This window comes from Peromyscus leucopus, chromosome 9 (genome assembly GCF_004664715.2).
Source record: "Peromyscus leucopus breed LL Stock chromosome 9, UCI_PerLeu_2.1, whole genome shotgun sequence".
NCBI lineage: Eukaryota > Metazoa > Chordata > Mammalia > Rodentia > Cricetidae > Peromyscus > Peromyscus leucopus.
Window position 1 is genome coordinate 105,165,880 of NC_051070.1, and position 17,136 is coordinate 105,183,015.

General features: G+C 44.5%; 1 protein-coding gene across 3 annotated transcripts in view; it reads left to right on the forward strand.

The window, feature by feature from the left end:
• Nucleotides 1–6,377: 6,377 nt before the first annotated feature.
• Bmpr1a (bone morphogenetic protein receptor type 1A) overlaps nt 6,378–17,136 on the forward strand; it is a 110,600-nt gene continuing 99,841 nt past the window's right edge. For all 3 annotated transcript variants that reach the window (XM_037208704.1, XM_028878328.2, XM_028878329.2), the window contains exon 1: nt 6,378–6,534. The gene's annotated coding sequence lies outside the window, so the exon portion shown is untranslated. The remainder of the gene's footprint in view (nt 6,535–17,136) is intronic.

Genomic DNA, 17,136 nt, shown 5'->3' on the forward strand with positions numbered 1-17,136 from the left:
GCTCTTAACTGCTGAGCCATCTCTCGAGCTCTTATTTTGTTCTTTCGAAAAGTCTCAGGTAGCCAAGGATGGACTGGAATTCCATATGCATCTGTGGATGACTTTGAACTTCTGGTCCCCATCACCTCCTAGCTTCTGAGAGTACAGGTATTCATCACCATACCTGGATCACAATCAGTTGTTTTAAATTTTCTGGTGCTGGAGACTGAACTTGGAGCTTTGCATATGCTAGGTAAGCCCTCTACCATGACCTACCCACTGCTCTAGCTACAAGGTTTCTGGTTATAAAAGTGTTATTGCCCATTGTATGAGGTAAAACTTACTGAAGGAAATAATAGCTGTCCATTGGATTTCAACTCAGAGCACTCCCGATACTCTGTCCTGATTTCCTTTTATTTATGCATATACTTATTTTGTAACAGAAAATTAAATGCTGAAGTATATCTTCCCAACTGCCCTAAAAGGTACATAGTATCAAGCAATTAAAAATTCATTTCTTAAAAACTGTCTTTGATTAACATGTAATAGCTGTACATGTTTATGTTGTGTAATATTTCAAAACAGGTCTAAGACATGTACTTATCAAATCTGGAAAATCCTCATTCTGTCTCCTTATCATTTTGTTTAGAGCTTTCGAGTGTCTCTGCTCACATTCTTCTTGCTTAAAATATGTGTGGAAAGCCCTGGCTTTGATCTCCAGCAAAACACACATTTGAGCACTTGTGTATGAGTACACACACATGCACACACACTCTGATTAGGCTCTCTGATAATAACTGGAATAGTACTTTCATGGTGTTTGGTACATGTGCAGGTGTTTAAAAAAACAAAACAAAACAAAACAAAACTCTGTGCATACATTTAATCCTAGCACTCGGGAGGCAGAGGGAGAGGCAGGCAGGATTTCTGAGCTCAAGGCCAGCTTGGTCTACAAAGTGAGTTCCTGGACAGCCAGATCTACACAGAAAAACCCTGTCTCTAAAAGGTGCCCCTGACACACACACACACACACACACACACACACACACTGACACACACACACACACACTGACACACACACACATACGAAAGAAAGAAAGAAAGAAAGAAAGAAAGAAAGAAAGAAAGAAAGGAAGGAAGGAAGGAAGGAAGGAAGGAAGGAAGGAAGGAAGGAAGAAAGAAAGAACAACTCTGGACAACACCAGTCATGAAAGGCAGAGCTTGAATAATGCGTCCCTTGGTAAACTAGCAACCCTGGTGTTCACACACTTGGACTCTAGCAATGATGGCAAGTGTGTGGAGGTGGGGCGGGGGTGGGGAGACAAGAAGAAAAGCAGTTTGTGATTACTTCCCTCTTCCAGCTGGACTTTGAAAACAATGAATTAGCAGAGGCAAAGATGTTGATACCTTTCCTATTTTGATGCCCTTAGCCATCTTTTCCTAGGCTGGGGAGCTGAGAAGCACCTACTCACACATAAATGGTTAGGGGTGCATGATCTTTTTCTGAGAAAAGTCTAACAGATTGTTATCACAATGCAGTGGTTTCTAGACTTAATGGGAATGTGGTGTTTCACTAGAAGAAGCCTAGAAAAAGTGGCATGCCTAGCTGAGAGGATAACCACTTAGGAGGTGAGCTAGTATAGTTCAGGCATACAGTGAGGAAGACAGGCTTTAAGGTCACGGCAAACTAATAAAAATAATGGACATTTTAGAGAAACACAGGCACTAGCTATTGGAGAAATTATGTTTCTCTGAAAGAAGTGAGAAAGTTGTTTTCAAAAGCAAATGGAGTCTCACATTAACTGCTAGCGGCAGCTATTAAGACTGCAGTCAATGAAAGTTGTACCATGAGAAGACAGGAGCCCACATGATGCCTAAGCCATACTGTCATACAGTCACTGTTTAATGAACATTTACCCACCGGGATGCTAAGCAGTGTTAGGAACCAAGGGTAAGGGCCTGGTGCTCAGTGGCAGGACACATGCGAAGCATAAACAAGGGCTCTAGGTTCCACCTTCAGTACTGAAAACAAAACAAAACAAAAACAGCAAGCATTGCCCAGCTGCAAGCCAGGATATTTTTGTCAGGCAAAATTTATAGTATATCCAATATATATATATATATATATATATATATATATATATTCACACACACACACACACGTATGTATTTCCTCTATCTAACATTTTATGCTATATATACATATATATTATATATTTTTTTCTGGTAATAGGTCATTAACTTACTGCGCTCAAGGCAGGGAAGGTGGGGTAGTGAGTTATATAGCAGGATGGGAAGGACACGACTTGTGCTGGGCTGAGTGGGAGCTGGGATGGGAGGAATTGCTGTTCCCGTAAGCAGCACCTGATAACCAGAGAAGTGAGCAAACAACAGGTGGTAGTCTAGGAGAACAGTTGGCACCAGGATACCCAGCCCCAGGAAATGGGGAAAGAACTGCTGATTAGATGGCTAGAACAGCCAGGAACACAGAGTGTAGACGTAGAGAGCTAGAGGCACATAGCGCGGCCAGTCTGTACCCTAGGACTTGGGTGAATCCTGACACTAGACAGAGAAGCCTGCAGTCTAGGCAGGCTGACAGTGCAGGATTTAAATACAAAGGGCGGGGGGGCGGGATGTAGTCTACCAGGTATAGTGCTTGATCGGCATGCAGGCAGCTCTGGGTTAGAGCCCCAGCACTGCATAAATCTGGGGATGTGGCACAAGCCTGTAATCCCAGCACTCAGGTGGGAGCATGAGGTCAGAAGTTCAAGGTCATCCTCTGCCAGCGGGTTCCTGGCCAGCCTGGAATTCATGAAATCTTGTCTCAAAACTAAATAAATGGCTCAGTGGATGAAGGCACCTACTGCCAACTTTGACAACTTGAGTTCAATGCCTGAAACTTACATGGCAGAAGGAGAGAACCAGTTTTGGAAGTTTCTTCTTGCAGGCTATGCCAGACATATACCATCCTCAACAACAATAAACAAACAAACAAACAAACAAACATAAATACATACATAAAAGGGCTGTTCTTAGATAAGGGCCAGGGTCAGAGTTCCCCACACAAACACAGAAGAGAGAGATATACAACAGAAGTCAGGCCGTGTACCTGGGAGAAGTTCTGTGGATCCTTTCTGCCTCGGGGTAGGAAAGGACTGGGTTCTAAGGGGGAGGAACAGAGGCCACCGATTAAGTAGCACCAAGTGGTGCTACTCCTCAACGATAGCCCCAGGAAACATCTTCCAGGCACAGAAAACAAGTGCTTTGAAGCAAATCAAAATGAACATGGAGACAAGGAAGAAAAATTGTTTAGAAGTAAAAAAATAAGAAATTAAATACTGTATGTAAACCAGGATGGTGTATCATTAATAAAATGATACGGTAGTGTCCAGGCTGAAAATCGCATGTGTCCCCTCTACTTCCCATAGCGTAACATGTTTATCCATTTAACATTGGGTTTCTAACAAACCAGTGTCACTCCCAAGGGCATCCCTCCACTAGTCTTCACTGAGCCCTTATCTCTACACCCACAATGACTTACTGCTGCCTTCTGCCTCGTAAAATCTTTACAACAGGAAAATGACTTTGGACGGATTAACTTGGATTAATCTATTGAACTTGGATCCCTGAAGGCAGAAGTCCCTATTTCACTAAGGGTGATGTAATCCAGTTTCGCTGACCAATCCTCACCTCTTTCACAGCCACGCTACCTTCTATCACTGAAAGGGTCTTAGTGTCACAGACGCACTCAGAGGAAATCCATGCTTATCTCTCACTCATTTAACAACACCAGGCACTGAGCATTTAACAAACACTGAGTGTTACGATCTGAGGAGAACGGAGGAGAACAGACCTACAAGTCTTTCTTTTCTTGGAGTTTACACCCTACAGGGTAGAGGGGCTCAGGTCATAAACTAAGTAATTTCAGATAATAAAAAGTAATATAAAAACAAAATCTGGGGTATTTACGTAAGATAGGTGATTAGAAAAAGTGTTCTGAAGCTAGGTATGGTGGTTTATGCCTTTAGTCCGAGCATTGGGGAGGCAGAGGCAGTCGGATCTCAAGTTCAAGGCCAGCCTGGTCTACAAAGCAAGTTTCAGGACAGCCAGGGCTATTATACAGAGAAATCTCGTCTCAAAACAAAACAAAACCAAAATGTGTGTGGAGCCATGACCTATTGGGAGGGAATGCTTCCTGATTTGCTCAGGCAACAACTGCCACTCTTAGGACTATGACAAGACTAACTGTCCAGAGGAAAAGGCCTATTTCCAGTCCCTTCTACTAACCTACTTAAAGGAATTCTATTGCATTACAGAATATTAAATTGGACCTTGAAGTGTTCCTTTGACTTTGGGGGCCAGACCATACGTGTCCAGATGTCTCCTCCGGCTCTTGGCTCTCTGTTCATTTAGTGGGCAGGCAAACCGGAGAAACAGGCTGGCATGCTTATACATGCCAGGAGCCCAAAAGCAAGCCATGTCCTGGCCCAGCTCACTTGTCTGTAGGCAGGCTGTGGGCTGTGATATGCTACCGATTTAAGCCTGGGTGAATTGATTTAAGGAGAGCATGAGAATACCGAGTTACGTTCCCAAATATCTGAAAAGGATCTTTTTGTAGAGACACAAAGATATGAATTAAAATCTGATGCCATTTTGCTATCATTTCAGCGGCATGAAACTTGTCAGGCATCACCAATCCGTGCATTTCACGCTTGATTTCCTAAAGCTCCAACCTGAGATTCCTGCCTTTCTTATAGACTGATTTCTAGACCCCCAAATCAAACTAGGTTGCAGAAGTCAGACTAGGTCCACTTGCCATGGTTTTCTCACAGCACACTACATACACGAGACTTTTGTCCAATGAGTCTGGAACAAAGGTCTACTCTTTTCCTTGAAATTAAAGAAGGTTAGTATGTAGAGATATCAAGAAAGAAAAGTGACATCTTCCGTGGATGCAAGAAACTTCTGATATCACAATATACCTTCAGTGCAGTGAGAATACTGCAATGACTCAAAACCGAGACAGCACAAGAGTTCAGGAGAAAAGATGAGAACAGAACTGAAGTGTAATCGAGTATCATGGAGGCACTGACGGTTCTGAAGGCAAAAGCAGATAAAGGAGAAAAGGGCACAAAACAGTTTAAACCAGAATATAAGGGAATTTAAATATTTTCAGCTGAATATGAGGGAATACTTTGGAGACTAAGTTTTTTTTCCCCACTCGGGCCAGAGTGTGTGTAAATACACAGGTATCAGTGTCTGGTACATTCTCTCCTCTTTCTTCTATTGTGAACGATTTTCCAAGAGATTTTAAAGTACTTTCAGAAAAATGAATTAACCGAACACTGTATTTGTTGAAATACTTACTGAAGAAGTTAGGCATTTAACGTCTGGTTTAAAAGAAAAGACATCTTCCCTTTCTTCATAAACGGATCACTGAAAACTTTTAACGGCATTTTGCACGAAGAATGAGAGGTAAAGGAAGAGGTAGTGACAGCGATCTGCGTGTTCTAAAGAGGGAATGGGCCTCGGGAGGGTATACGAGGTCACTGGGCTGAGCCAAAGGTGGATTGAGAGTCATATTTATAGTCCGCTGACTTCAGTTCGGCCGGCTCCCGCTGCTCCTAATCTTACACGCGAGGAATTCGCGGGCCCGCAGATCACAGCAACCCCAGCGCCCCGGGCCCAGACGCGGCTTTCGCTACGTGACCCCGAGAACGCGCGCACCTCCACGTTCCTCCCCGCGGGCCAGAACCAGAACCCGGGAGCGGGGCGGTGGGTGGGTGAGTCATGACTGCAGTGTGGCTACATTTTTCTTTTCAACGACAACCGACCCCGCACCGCGGAGCCTCGGGCGCCTTCGGAGCCACCCAGTCCGCTTCTCACGTGCGGCGCGAGCTTCGTCCCCACGAGGGGTGTGCCCGCATGGTCTACTTCACGCAGCCTCGTCCCAGCGGCCCCTCCGTCACGCGGGTGGCGGCGGCGTGCGCGGAGGGGCGGCCCCCCTCTTCCCGCGGCAACCTGGCGCCCCCGTGCCGGCGGCCGGCCCTCCTTCCCGGCAGAGGGGCGCCGGGCTCCCTGGGCCCTTCGGGCACTTCCGCCGAGCTCTCGGCTCCGTTCGTGTCCGGGGCGGGGCCAGCGCCCCGGGGCGGGTGCGCGCAGAGCTGGCGGGGGCCCTTCCCAGTGCGCGCGCGCGCCGGCGCCTCTCGCCCGGGCCGCCCCTCCCCCACGCGCGGCCCCTCCCCCTCGCCCCCCCCCCCCCCCCCGGGCGAGCTCGCGTCCTCCGCGGCTGAGGCGGCAGAGATTGGAATCTGCTTGCCGGCCGCGCGGAGGAGGAGGAGGAGGAGGAGGAGGGCGGAGGGAAGGGCGGAGGGAGGGAGGGAGGGGAGGTTGGAGCTCCCGCGCGAGACGAGGACCGACCTCACGGCCGCGCGAGGGGCGACAGGGCCCGGGCCGCTGCGCGCCGAGGGCGGAGGCCGAGCCGGGCCCCGCCGCCCCGCGGCTGTCCGTGCCCGCCTGCGCCGAGCGCCGGAGGATGAGTTTCTCGGGATCCCGGTGAGTTGGCGGGTCGCGGAGTGCGGGTGCGCCGCGGGAGGCCGGCGAAGTTTGGGGCGACGGTGGCCGCGCGGGGGAGGCCGCGACACGCCGGAGCGGGGCCCTTGCGGGAGACCCCGGCCCCGCGGCCCGGCCCGGCCCGCCCGCGCTCGCCCTTTTGTTCGCATTCCCAGCACTCGGAGGACGCTTCTGGAGTCCTTAAATGGGAACGGCGCTCTGCTCCCCCTCCAGAGCTGCGCCGTGGAGTCTGGGGCTGGGTCTCGGGACTTTGCTAGGAAAAAAAAAAGAAAACAAACCAGAACAAACATGTTGGGTGCGGGGATGGAGGCCGGACTAAAGCGCTCGTCCCACTTGGCTGCGGGAAGGCGCCGGGGTTCTCCCTCGGTCCCTGCGAGTTGGTTCACCTGTTGTTCTGCGCGGTGGCCTCCGCTGCCATGTCTGTTGTGATTCTGCACTTGGATTTCGGGAAAACTTTGGGCTGGATTGCGTGTACATCTCCCTCCCCTTCCAGACTCCTAGCGGAAAGATTTGGCAAAGAAAGGAGAGAAAAAGAAAGAAAGAAACGCGTCAGGGAAGAACAAAAAATACGCTGTGTGTTAGTGCCCGGCGTTTTGTGACTTGTAAGAAAGACTCCGTCGTGGTGTGGATCTTTTTCATTTGGTTCAGGGGCTGCAGGTTTTCTCCTTTCAACGGTTTACAGACTGTTCTGAGGACACGATACGAGCTTAGCACCCGTGTCACGTCATTTACTTTTTAAGATAACCCTGGTTATTGTGTTCATTGTTGTTTTAGAGGAGGAAACCGAGACGCAGAGGTTAAATAACTTAGATAAGTGAGCTGGGATTGGACCCAGGGACGTCGTATTCAAGAGTGGGACCCTCTTACAAAAGCAGATTGTGCAAAGACTTAAGAGCATTTGCCAGTTATGCATGAAATCCTGTGTTGCTTGAGTTGTAAACGACTTGTGTTGGCTCGTGAGGGGAATTAAACTTGGAGGTAAAGTAAAGGGTAATTTAATGCTTATTATTGTTCTCAGCTGAACTGAAAGGATGTTGAACCAAAATTAATCATAGCTTTTTAAGGTCAAAACTAAAATATGAACACTTCTGTAGGAACGCAAGAGTTTACGGAAGGCAGATTTAAATTTGGAATGCGTTTTTAATTGAACCGACACTTTTTTCTCTCTCCCCCTCACATTCTTGGTGGTGCCCTTTCAAGCCAACTGTCTTCCTTTCTCCCCACCCTTCAAGAGTGAAGCATCCAGCGTGTGCTCTTTGCTTTGGATTCCTTCTCAGATCTACTTTCCTTCTGGGGGGTCCCAACCACTTTACTAGTTAACACCTGGATCATCGCCTTTTCCTATTGGAGCATGATCTCTGTTGTCTTGTTTCTTTTTGTCGTTGTTGTTTTGTGATCAGTGTCACTGTTATATAGCTCAGACTGGCCTTGAACTGGCTAAGTAGACCAGGCTGGTATTTGGGTTTTTTTTTTTTTTTTTTTTTTTTTTTACTTAGGATCCTTCAGTTTACAAAAATCTTTTCTGTAGTTTTGCTCTTCTCCCAAGCTGTGTTGTATTTTCTTTTCAAATCATTAACATTTTGAAGGTTTTTTTTTTTTCTTATAAAAGTAATACGTGGTTGTTAAAGAGAAATTGCAAAGTAGAGCAAAATGGAAGTAAAATTCAAATACGGTTGCCCTTCCTGGAGAGTGCCAGGAGTGGGCTTACTATTCCCCCTGGATACGGGGACCATCCATGACTTAACTCCTCATTGACAGGATTTCACATTCAGGAAGGGACTGAATGTAGCTTAATCAGATCTCAACACTGTTGTGGGGCCTGAAGTGTCTGCTGGGGAAGCCCTCCACACCTGAGCTACATCCCCAGCTGGTTTCACATCCTTACAAAGTATCCTTGCTGTTCACTCATCTACACACTGTTTTATCGGACCCACTAAGGGTGGGGGGCAACCACGGATACTGTACCCATACTCATGGAGCTTAAAGTCTAGTGGGGGAGACATACAGAAGGATGAGTTCTATAATTAAGTGTAATTGTGATGATAATTAAAGTGTAGGGTATTATAAAAGCTTAAAGTGGAGACCTGACCTGGAGCTGGTGTTGCTGAGAGAATCTAGGAAGATCTCCCTAAAAATGTTATTTTGCATTCTGTCACAGTTATGAAGGGAGAAAAATTAGGTGAAAATGGGGCTTCTATGGCATGGTAGCTTTATTCTTTTTTTTTTTTGTCTCCCTTCAACCTCTATTATTCTCCTTTCTCCTAATGATTCTAAGTGTTCTCCAGGTTTCACTTTTCACATAACTCTTAAAAGTAGTTCCCTGGAATTATTACACTCATTCCTGTGTGTATGCTGCCACGGCACCGTTGTGGAGGTCAGAGGACTGCTTGCAAGGGTGAGTCTTTCCTTGCGTGTGTGTCCTGGAAGTTCAGGTCCTTAGGCTTGGTTGGTGGCAGGCACTGTGCCTGCTGAGCCACCTGGCTGGCCCTCCCATCAACTCTTGTTGAGATTTTTCTGATTATTTCTCAATTCCAGATTTGCCTTCTGAATTTGAAGCCTTCTGGTTGCTTTATGTAAAAGACTGTACCTGGTAGTCTAGTTGAGATGAGCTCTTCCTTAGCGGTCGGCTTATGATGCTACCTATTCCTGTTAATGGATCATACCCAGATCTCTTCCCCAGCCCTTCCCGAGTCTAGTCTGGAGCCAGCATGTGTAGCTACTGCTTTCCTTCCTGATCCTCTGACTCTTCTTTGTATTCCTGCCAACTCTGATACAAGTCTTAGTTTGTGCTGGTACTGGGATTAGAATAGTTATAGAATAATTGGGTAGCTTTCCTTCTTGCTATCTTTTCAGGAGCAGTTTGGACTGGGATTATTGCCCTTGAATGTCTGGCTTATATATAGGACCATTTATGCCTAGATCTTTTTTTCTGGAGAAGACTTTTTAATTTATTTAATAATTGTTTGTGTAAAATTGTGTGAATTTTAGAGCTTCATAGTTTTTAAGATTTGTTTTTATTTCTAATTTGTTGTGTGCATGCATGTCTGTGGGTTTGTGTATGTTTGTGAATGTCGGTGTCCAGGGAGGTCAGAAGGAGGTGTTGGTTCCCTGGAGCTGGAGGCAGTTGTGAGCCACCCAGAGTCGGTGGGAAGCAGACTTTGGCCCTTTGTAAGAACAGCAAGAGCTCTTCCTTTCAGATCCATCACTTTAGCCCTGGGTTTCATATTTCTCTTCCAGGAATTTATTTCTTGAGTTTTCCAGAAATAATTTTTTGAATTAAAATGTTTTTTATTAATTCAAGAATTTCATACAGTATATTTTGATCATATTCATCCCCCAGACTCCCAGATCTATCCTCTACCCTCATCTCCCTGTCCACCCAATGTCGAGTTTTCTTTAAAACAAATTTTTTTCCTTTTATTTTATTTTACAATACCATTTAGTTCTAAATATCAGCCACTGGTTCCCCTGTAAATTTTTTTGTTTTTTTAGACAGGGTTTCTCTAGGTATGTCCAGGAACTCACTTTGTAGATCAGGCTGACCTTGAACTCAGATCTGCCTGCCTCTGCCTCCCAAGTATTAGGATTAAAGATGTGCGCCACCACTGCCCAGCCTAAACATCTTTAAAAAATAAACTCATCATTCAGTTTGTGCTGCTCAGCTACCCTGAGTATGGTCAGCCTGCCAGGGATCACACCATTCAAGAAAATGGACTCCCTCTCTTAGCAGTTATCTATCCAATGCCAATAGCTCCTCAGCTACCTGTGGGATTTCATGCCCACCCCTCACCCATGCTGGGATTTTGTCTGGTTTGAGTTTGTACAGGTCTCGTGCATGCTGTCATAGCCACCATGAGTTTCTATATGCAAGTGTCCTGTTGTGTCCAGAAAACACCGTTTCCTTGAAGTTGTCCACCACCTCAGTCTTCCTGTTCATCCCCTTTTACAAGATCCTTGAACCTTTCCTGGAGGGGTGTGATATGTTGGTTCCATTTAATGTGGAGTACTCCAGTCTCTTGTTCTCTGCACATTGACCAGTTGAGGGGCTCTGTGGTAATTGCCATCTATTGCAAGAAACTTCTCTCATGAGGATTGAGAGATGGACTGATCTATGAGTAGAGCAATAAGTCATAGGAGTCATTTTAGTACTGTGTCTATTAGCAAAATAGTGGTAGTAAGTTCTCCCCTAGGCCCCACAGTTTCTTGGCCCTGTTAACAGTACCAGGCATGGATTCTATGGCATGGTGGAATAAAATATTTTATTTGGAGTTTATTTGGTTTTCATGCCCCCCCCCTTCCACTTTAATTTCTATTATATTTCTCTTTTCCTGTTTAGTCTGAGGTTGGTGGAATTCCATGGTAAAGGGGAGTCTACTGTATGTTATTCTGTTCTTGTTAAGGGACAGGGTCTCTTTGTATGGCTCAGGCTGGACCCAGGTTCCTGGAATAAATAATCTTCCTGCCAGTAGCTGGGAATCCAGCTGCCTGTCATCATACCCAGCTTGTACTTAGCTTTTCAAAGTCAATTATAAGCCAGGTGTGGTGGTGCACACTTAAAAGCCCAGCATTTTCAAGATGGAAACAGAGGGGAATTTGAAGTTCAGGACCAGCCTGGACTATACGATACTCTGTTAAAAAACCAAAAACAAGTAAAAATAAAAATGTCTTTGGATTTTTAAATGTAATGATTATTTTAATGTGTGTCAGTCATTTCAACCAGTATTTTTATTATTTTATTATCATTTTTTTCAATACAGGGTTTCTCTTTGTAGCTCAGGCTGGCCTTGAACTCACAGATCTTCCTGCCTCTGCTTCCCAAATGTTAGGATTAAAGGTATATGCCACCAGACTCCCAGTCCTTACAAAAAAAAAAAAAAGTTGGGGGCAGGGCTGTGGTGGTGCACACCTTTATTCCCAGCACACAGGAGGCAGAAGCAGGAAGATTTCTGTGAGTTTGAGGCCAGCCTGGTCTACAGAGTGAGTTCCAGGACAGCCAGGGCTGCACACTGAAACCCTGCCTCTAAAACATCAGAAGTAAGTAAGTAAGTTAGGCCTGTACTTGAAATCATAGCTGGAGGCTCAGGTGGAAGAATTGTGAGTTTGAGGACAATCCTGACACCAGCAATGTGCCAAGAGATCTTGGGGAAATTTTTTTTTAAAGACCATTAGCTAGGAGTTTAAGGAAATTGATAGGCAGAGGAAGTCATCTCAGCTTGGGCTTAGTGGATCCCTAAATCAGGTTCATCTAGGCAGTTAAATATAGAACTAATGAATAGAAATTGAGTACACATTGAAGTTCTCCAGTTGTAGACTTCATTGCTCTTGCTGTTATTTTGCCCATGGACCTTGTTTTCTTATGGTGTAGACTTGCAGTGCTGGTGTCTAGGAAGTGGGGCTTGCATCCTCCTCTGGCTGTAATGTGATTTGAGGGGGCTGGGCTATGCCAGGTGTGGGGAGAAGACATTAGCTTTGCCTTTGGGAGAGTAAGTACTCACTGAAGAATCAGTCTGAAGAAAAAGCCGAAGACCCTGGAACTTGCAAGTAGGTTTTAATGACCTGGCCCATAGAGGAGAGGACAGAGGAAGAAAATTAAGGCAAGACTTGGTTAACGAGGTTCAGATGAGAAAGGGTGGGGTTTGGTTAAGACTGATGCCCAGGTTTCTAGCTGAGGAAGCAGAGTTGATTTGAATTGATGACTGAGATGAAAAAATGTGGATGAAAGACAGGTCTGTGGGGAAAAAAATGGTGTATTTTTTGCATTGATTGAGTGATTGATGGTTGTGTGCCTGTGTGGATTCACATGTGCCATGGCCCCAGTTCTTGCTACCCTGTGGTTTCTGGGCATTGAACTCCATTGGGTAGGCTTGGTGGCAAGCGCATTTACCCACTGAGCCACCTCACTGGCCCCAAGTGGTGTTATTTTTTTTTTTTTTTTATCCAGGGAGTTTAAAACATCCCTTAAACAACCAAATAGGGTTTCTGGGGCCCAGGCTGCAGCTCAGAGGTTTACTTGTGTAGGTATGAAGCCCTGGGTTCAATCTCCAGCACCAATTCCCCTCCACCCCCAACAGGGTTTTTCTGAGTAGTTTTGGTGCCTGTCTTGGATCTTGCTCGCTCTGTAGACCAGGCTGTCCTCAAACTCACAGAAATCCGCCTGCCTCTGCCTCTCAAGTGCTGGGATTAAAGGCTTGCGCCACCACCGCCTGGCCCCCAATTTTTTTTTAAAGATGTTCTTGGCAGTTGTATATATGGAGCTGGAATTTCACAGAAGTTTGGGCTGGAGGAAGACAATCTGAGTGATTATTACCATGTAGATTGTATATTTTAACAGCAGGATTGACTGAGTGCTTCTCAAAAGTGACTTGCTTGCTTTGACAAGCCTGATACGTATTATCTTTAAGAGAAGAAAGGCCCACCATATTCAAACAGACACCTGGAAATAAGTGTGACTGGATCTAGTGGTGGAATTGGGGTTCTGTCTTCTCTCCTCACATGTCTTCATATGTCTTCTGTCCTCACAATTTGGGGTTCATTTTTTGGCCAAGGTATTTATCTGGCAGAGGAGAGCCACTGGTAACTAGTCCAGGCTTACCTGGACCTGACTGTTGTGGATTCAGGGGAGGGCAAGGAAACCTTTTCTAGTTGTGTAACTCTGTCTTCTGCAGAGCTGCTTATGCATGTACACGAAGGATGGAGTGTCACTGGGGTCTTTCCATACCCTCTGGAACACTGAGCTTTTAAACAGCACCGTGGTGGTCTTCCTAGAACCATGTAGGGTGGGCAAGCGGTTGTTTCCACCAAACAAAAGATAACTGGCTAGATAAGGCTAAATCCACTTTGGTTTTAGGTCATTTTTTAGAATCTGAAGAAAAACACACAAAATAGTTTTGGAGCAATTTCATGGTTATGCTGTGGACTTCTTCCCAGGGTCTCCTGGTATATTCAGCAAAGAGCCCACGCAATAGCTACTTAAGGCCTGAGTAGAGAAGGTTGACATTAAGCAGTTGTCTAACTGTAGTTAGGTTAAGATGCACTGGGGGCTGGGGGCAGGGAGGGGAAGAGGGGTTCAGGGACCTTACAATAGAGTGTGACAAGGAACCCTGGCTGTTTAGGGTTTAGAACACAAGTGTTTTGAATGTGGCATGTAGAGTGAGAGAGAGGATGTTTGTTTATAAGCAAACATGTTTGCTTTCTTAAAATTATGAGAGCAATATATTCAGTATGGATAATTTAGGAACTACGAAAAACTACCCAAAAAAGCAATGGGAGTGACAACTTTGGGCTTCCAGTTGGATGGGAAGAGTCTAGTACTGGTCTACTGCAAAGTAGCTGTGCAGTCTTGGATAGCACACAACACTACCGGAATCTGCTGGGTCCTCGGCTCGAAAGTGAAAGAGAACATACGACCTTTCAGCTCTTTTTCCTACTGCAGAGAAAGAAAGGAAGAGGGTTCATCTTGAGGCGAGCCTGATTTCTTTGCCAGGTATCCGTGTGCTGGAGGGAGAGAACCCACTCCTGCAAGTTGTCCTCTTACCTCCACCGAGTGTGCGCTGCCCTTGCAAATAAATAAGTGTAGTTTTTAAAAAAAAGGAAGAAAAAAGTTCCACGATTTCAGGGCAGAGCGAGCAGTAGTTGCTGATATTATAGGTCATATTGTGCTTTGGGCCCTGGTGGCATTGCTGGATTCCTGACTTTTGCCAGAAAACCCCCTTTTAGCCTTGGCAGTGTTTGCAAGTAAAAAAGGGAATGTGGCCAGGTGGTGGTGGTGTCCTCGAGGTCAGTATACACGTTTAAGCCCAGCACTGGGGAGGCAGAAGCAGACAGATCTCTGAGTTTGAGGCCAGTCTGGTCTACAAAGCAAGCTCCAGGACAGCCAGGGCTACACACAGAGAAACCCTGTCTCAGAAAAGAAAAGAAAAAGAAAAAGAGTACTTGCATATTACTAAAATAGTTCTCCTCATCATTTGTGTTGTTAAATTTGCTTGTTTCTTATATGCTTACAATATAAAATCTAAGTCACCTGAGACTACCTTTCTCTGGCCCGGCCTGTGTTTCCTGCAGTGTTCACTTCCTAGTTACTACCTTGTTGTTAGCCTAAGTTGCCTAACTAGACCTTTCTGGGTTTGCATTCTAAGTCTTCAGATCTGTATTGATCACTGCATTACTCCGACTACATGCGGATGTTAGATATTTGAAATGTGGCTAGTCTGAGTTATGTCATGGTGTGTAAATTAAATTACAGCAGCCATTGTAATAGTGCAAAAATGTAAAATACCTGTGCTTTCAAAATATTGATTACATATTGAAATACTATTTTGGATACATTGGGTTAAAGAAATTATTATTTAGTAGGTTTTTTGTTTTGTTTATTTCTTGGCAGGCTCCCTTTGTTGCTCAGAGTTGTCTTGAACTCTGAACTCAACAGTCATCTTGGCTCAGCTTCCTTGAATGCCAGGATTACAGGTGTATGCTATTGCACCTGGGTTTTGTTTTGTTTTTTACTCCTTTTTTTCCTGTTAGCAGAAGTGCTTAAAATTAAGTAGAGTGATGTATTGAGAATATTCTGTAATCCTTACCTCCCATTACTACTGATACAGGCCTAGGGATTAGTGTAATCTTTCTTTCCTATTGTCTTCATTTCTCCCATGCTTTTCTTTCCCTATCCCAAAATAGGTCACTTTAAAAAAAACTTGGTTTTCATTGACTATATGTGAGCAATAATTTTATGTCAATACATTTTGATTTTTCAGTCTTTTAATATAACTAGTATTCCATTTTGTGGATATACTTGAATTTTATTTGCTTTTGAGACAGGGTCTTGCTATATACCAGTGGCTGATGTTTATTGGCCTTGAACCAAGTGGCCATCCTCCAGTCTCAGTGTCCTGAGTGATATGATTACATGTAGATGTTCACCATTACCAGTCCCCTATTGATTAATGGTAAGATTGTTTCCAGTTTTTTTTCTCTTGTGTTATAAACAGTGCTGTCTTACTCTGAAACAATTTTGTAGGATAAATTCTTACAAATGCATCTACTCCAAGAGAAGATGCACGAACTTCATAGAAAGTACCTGTTTGCCCTGTCAGAGCTTCAGAACTTACATCCAAGCTAATGGTGTTTGTGTGTCTTCTTCCCCACAGCAAGTATCAGTCTATTTTACTTTTCTAATCTGCCAGCTGAAAAAGTTACTCCTGCTACAAAATTCCTTTGCTGTTCTAAGAATTAGCTTGCGCTCTGAATTTGTCATAAGCTTCTTGGTATTGCTAACGGTGCAAATGAAATACCTTGTACAATGAAAGTGCACACACTTGTGTTTGTTAACAGCACCAGAGTCCAGAGTATGCTTGTATGTCATAAAAATCATTTTGACCTGAAGGCATTTGTAAGTGGAATTTTGTCCCAAATTCCTTACTTACCTGAAGCAGAGCTTTCCAAAAGAACTCACTTGTCATAAGCTCTTAAAGCTCCTCGGGGGACTTGAGTTGTCACAAAGCTCTTCAAGCTTTTGGAATTTTGAAACCAGGGAAGATTGAGTCTTACTAAAGAGAGTTTGTCACCACACATAAATAGACAGTGCTCTGTCTGTCTCTGAATCACCACTTACAAAGTTACTTGGTTCTAAGCTCTTTCTATCACTTGGGCTTCCTTGGTAAGATAGATTGATGGCTCTAAATTCTTATGACGGTGTGTGTGTGTGTGTGTGTGTGTGTGTGTGTGTGTGTGTGTGTGTGAGTGTGTGTGAGAGAGAGAGAGAGAGAGAGAGAGAGAGAGAGAGAGAGAGAGAGAGAGTTTAATTCGTAGGCTCTAGTTGTTGAACCTAAAGAGAGTAGAGGAAAATCTTCTCCTGTTCAGTAATGGCTAGATTCACCCCTACACCAGCATCTGAGTAAAGATAAGCAAAGTGAAGTTTCTCCAAAAAATACTTAAAAGTAGTGTTATTTAAAAATATATAAAAATACTTTAAGCATGAGTAAATTGCTTTAAACTGAATTTTCTAAAATCTGTTGTCCAAAACTAAAGATTTAATGAGGTTGAATATAATATTAGATGTACTTCTCTACATACTTCTACTACTACCCCTTCCTATATTCTTGCAGCTGTAATGCTGTTTTTTTAATTTAAATTTTTATTTTATGTGCATTAGTGTTTTGCCTGCATGTATTTATGTGTGAGCGTGCCAGCTCCCCTGGAATTGGAGTTTTAGACAGTTTTGAGCTGCCATGTGGGTGCTGGGAATTGAACTCAGGTGCTCTGGAAGAACATCCAGTGCTCTTAACTGCTGAACCATCTCTCCAGCCCTCATGTAATGCTATTTTAAAAAATGGAGTGGCATAATAACTTGACGCTGTGTTAAGTCTTTGTTCTTGTTAAAGTTATTTTCATAGCATCTTTATCAGTTTGCATGAAAGAGTAAGTGGTTTGTCCAGGTTCTTCTGGGCATAACTTTGAGGAAGAGTGATAAGTCATCATGTAAGTTAAATTTCTTTTAGATTTTATTTTTATTTTGTGTGTGTTTGTCTGAGTGTATATCTGTGTTATGTGTGCACTGCTCACAGAGGCCAGAAGAGGGCATCATCCCCG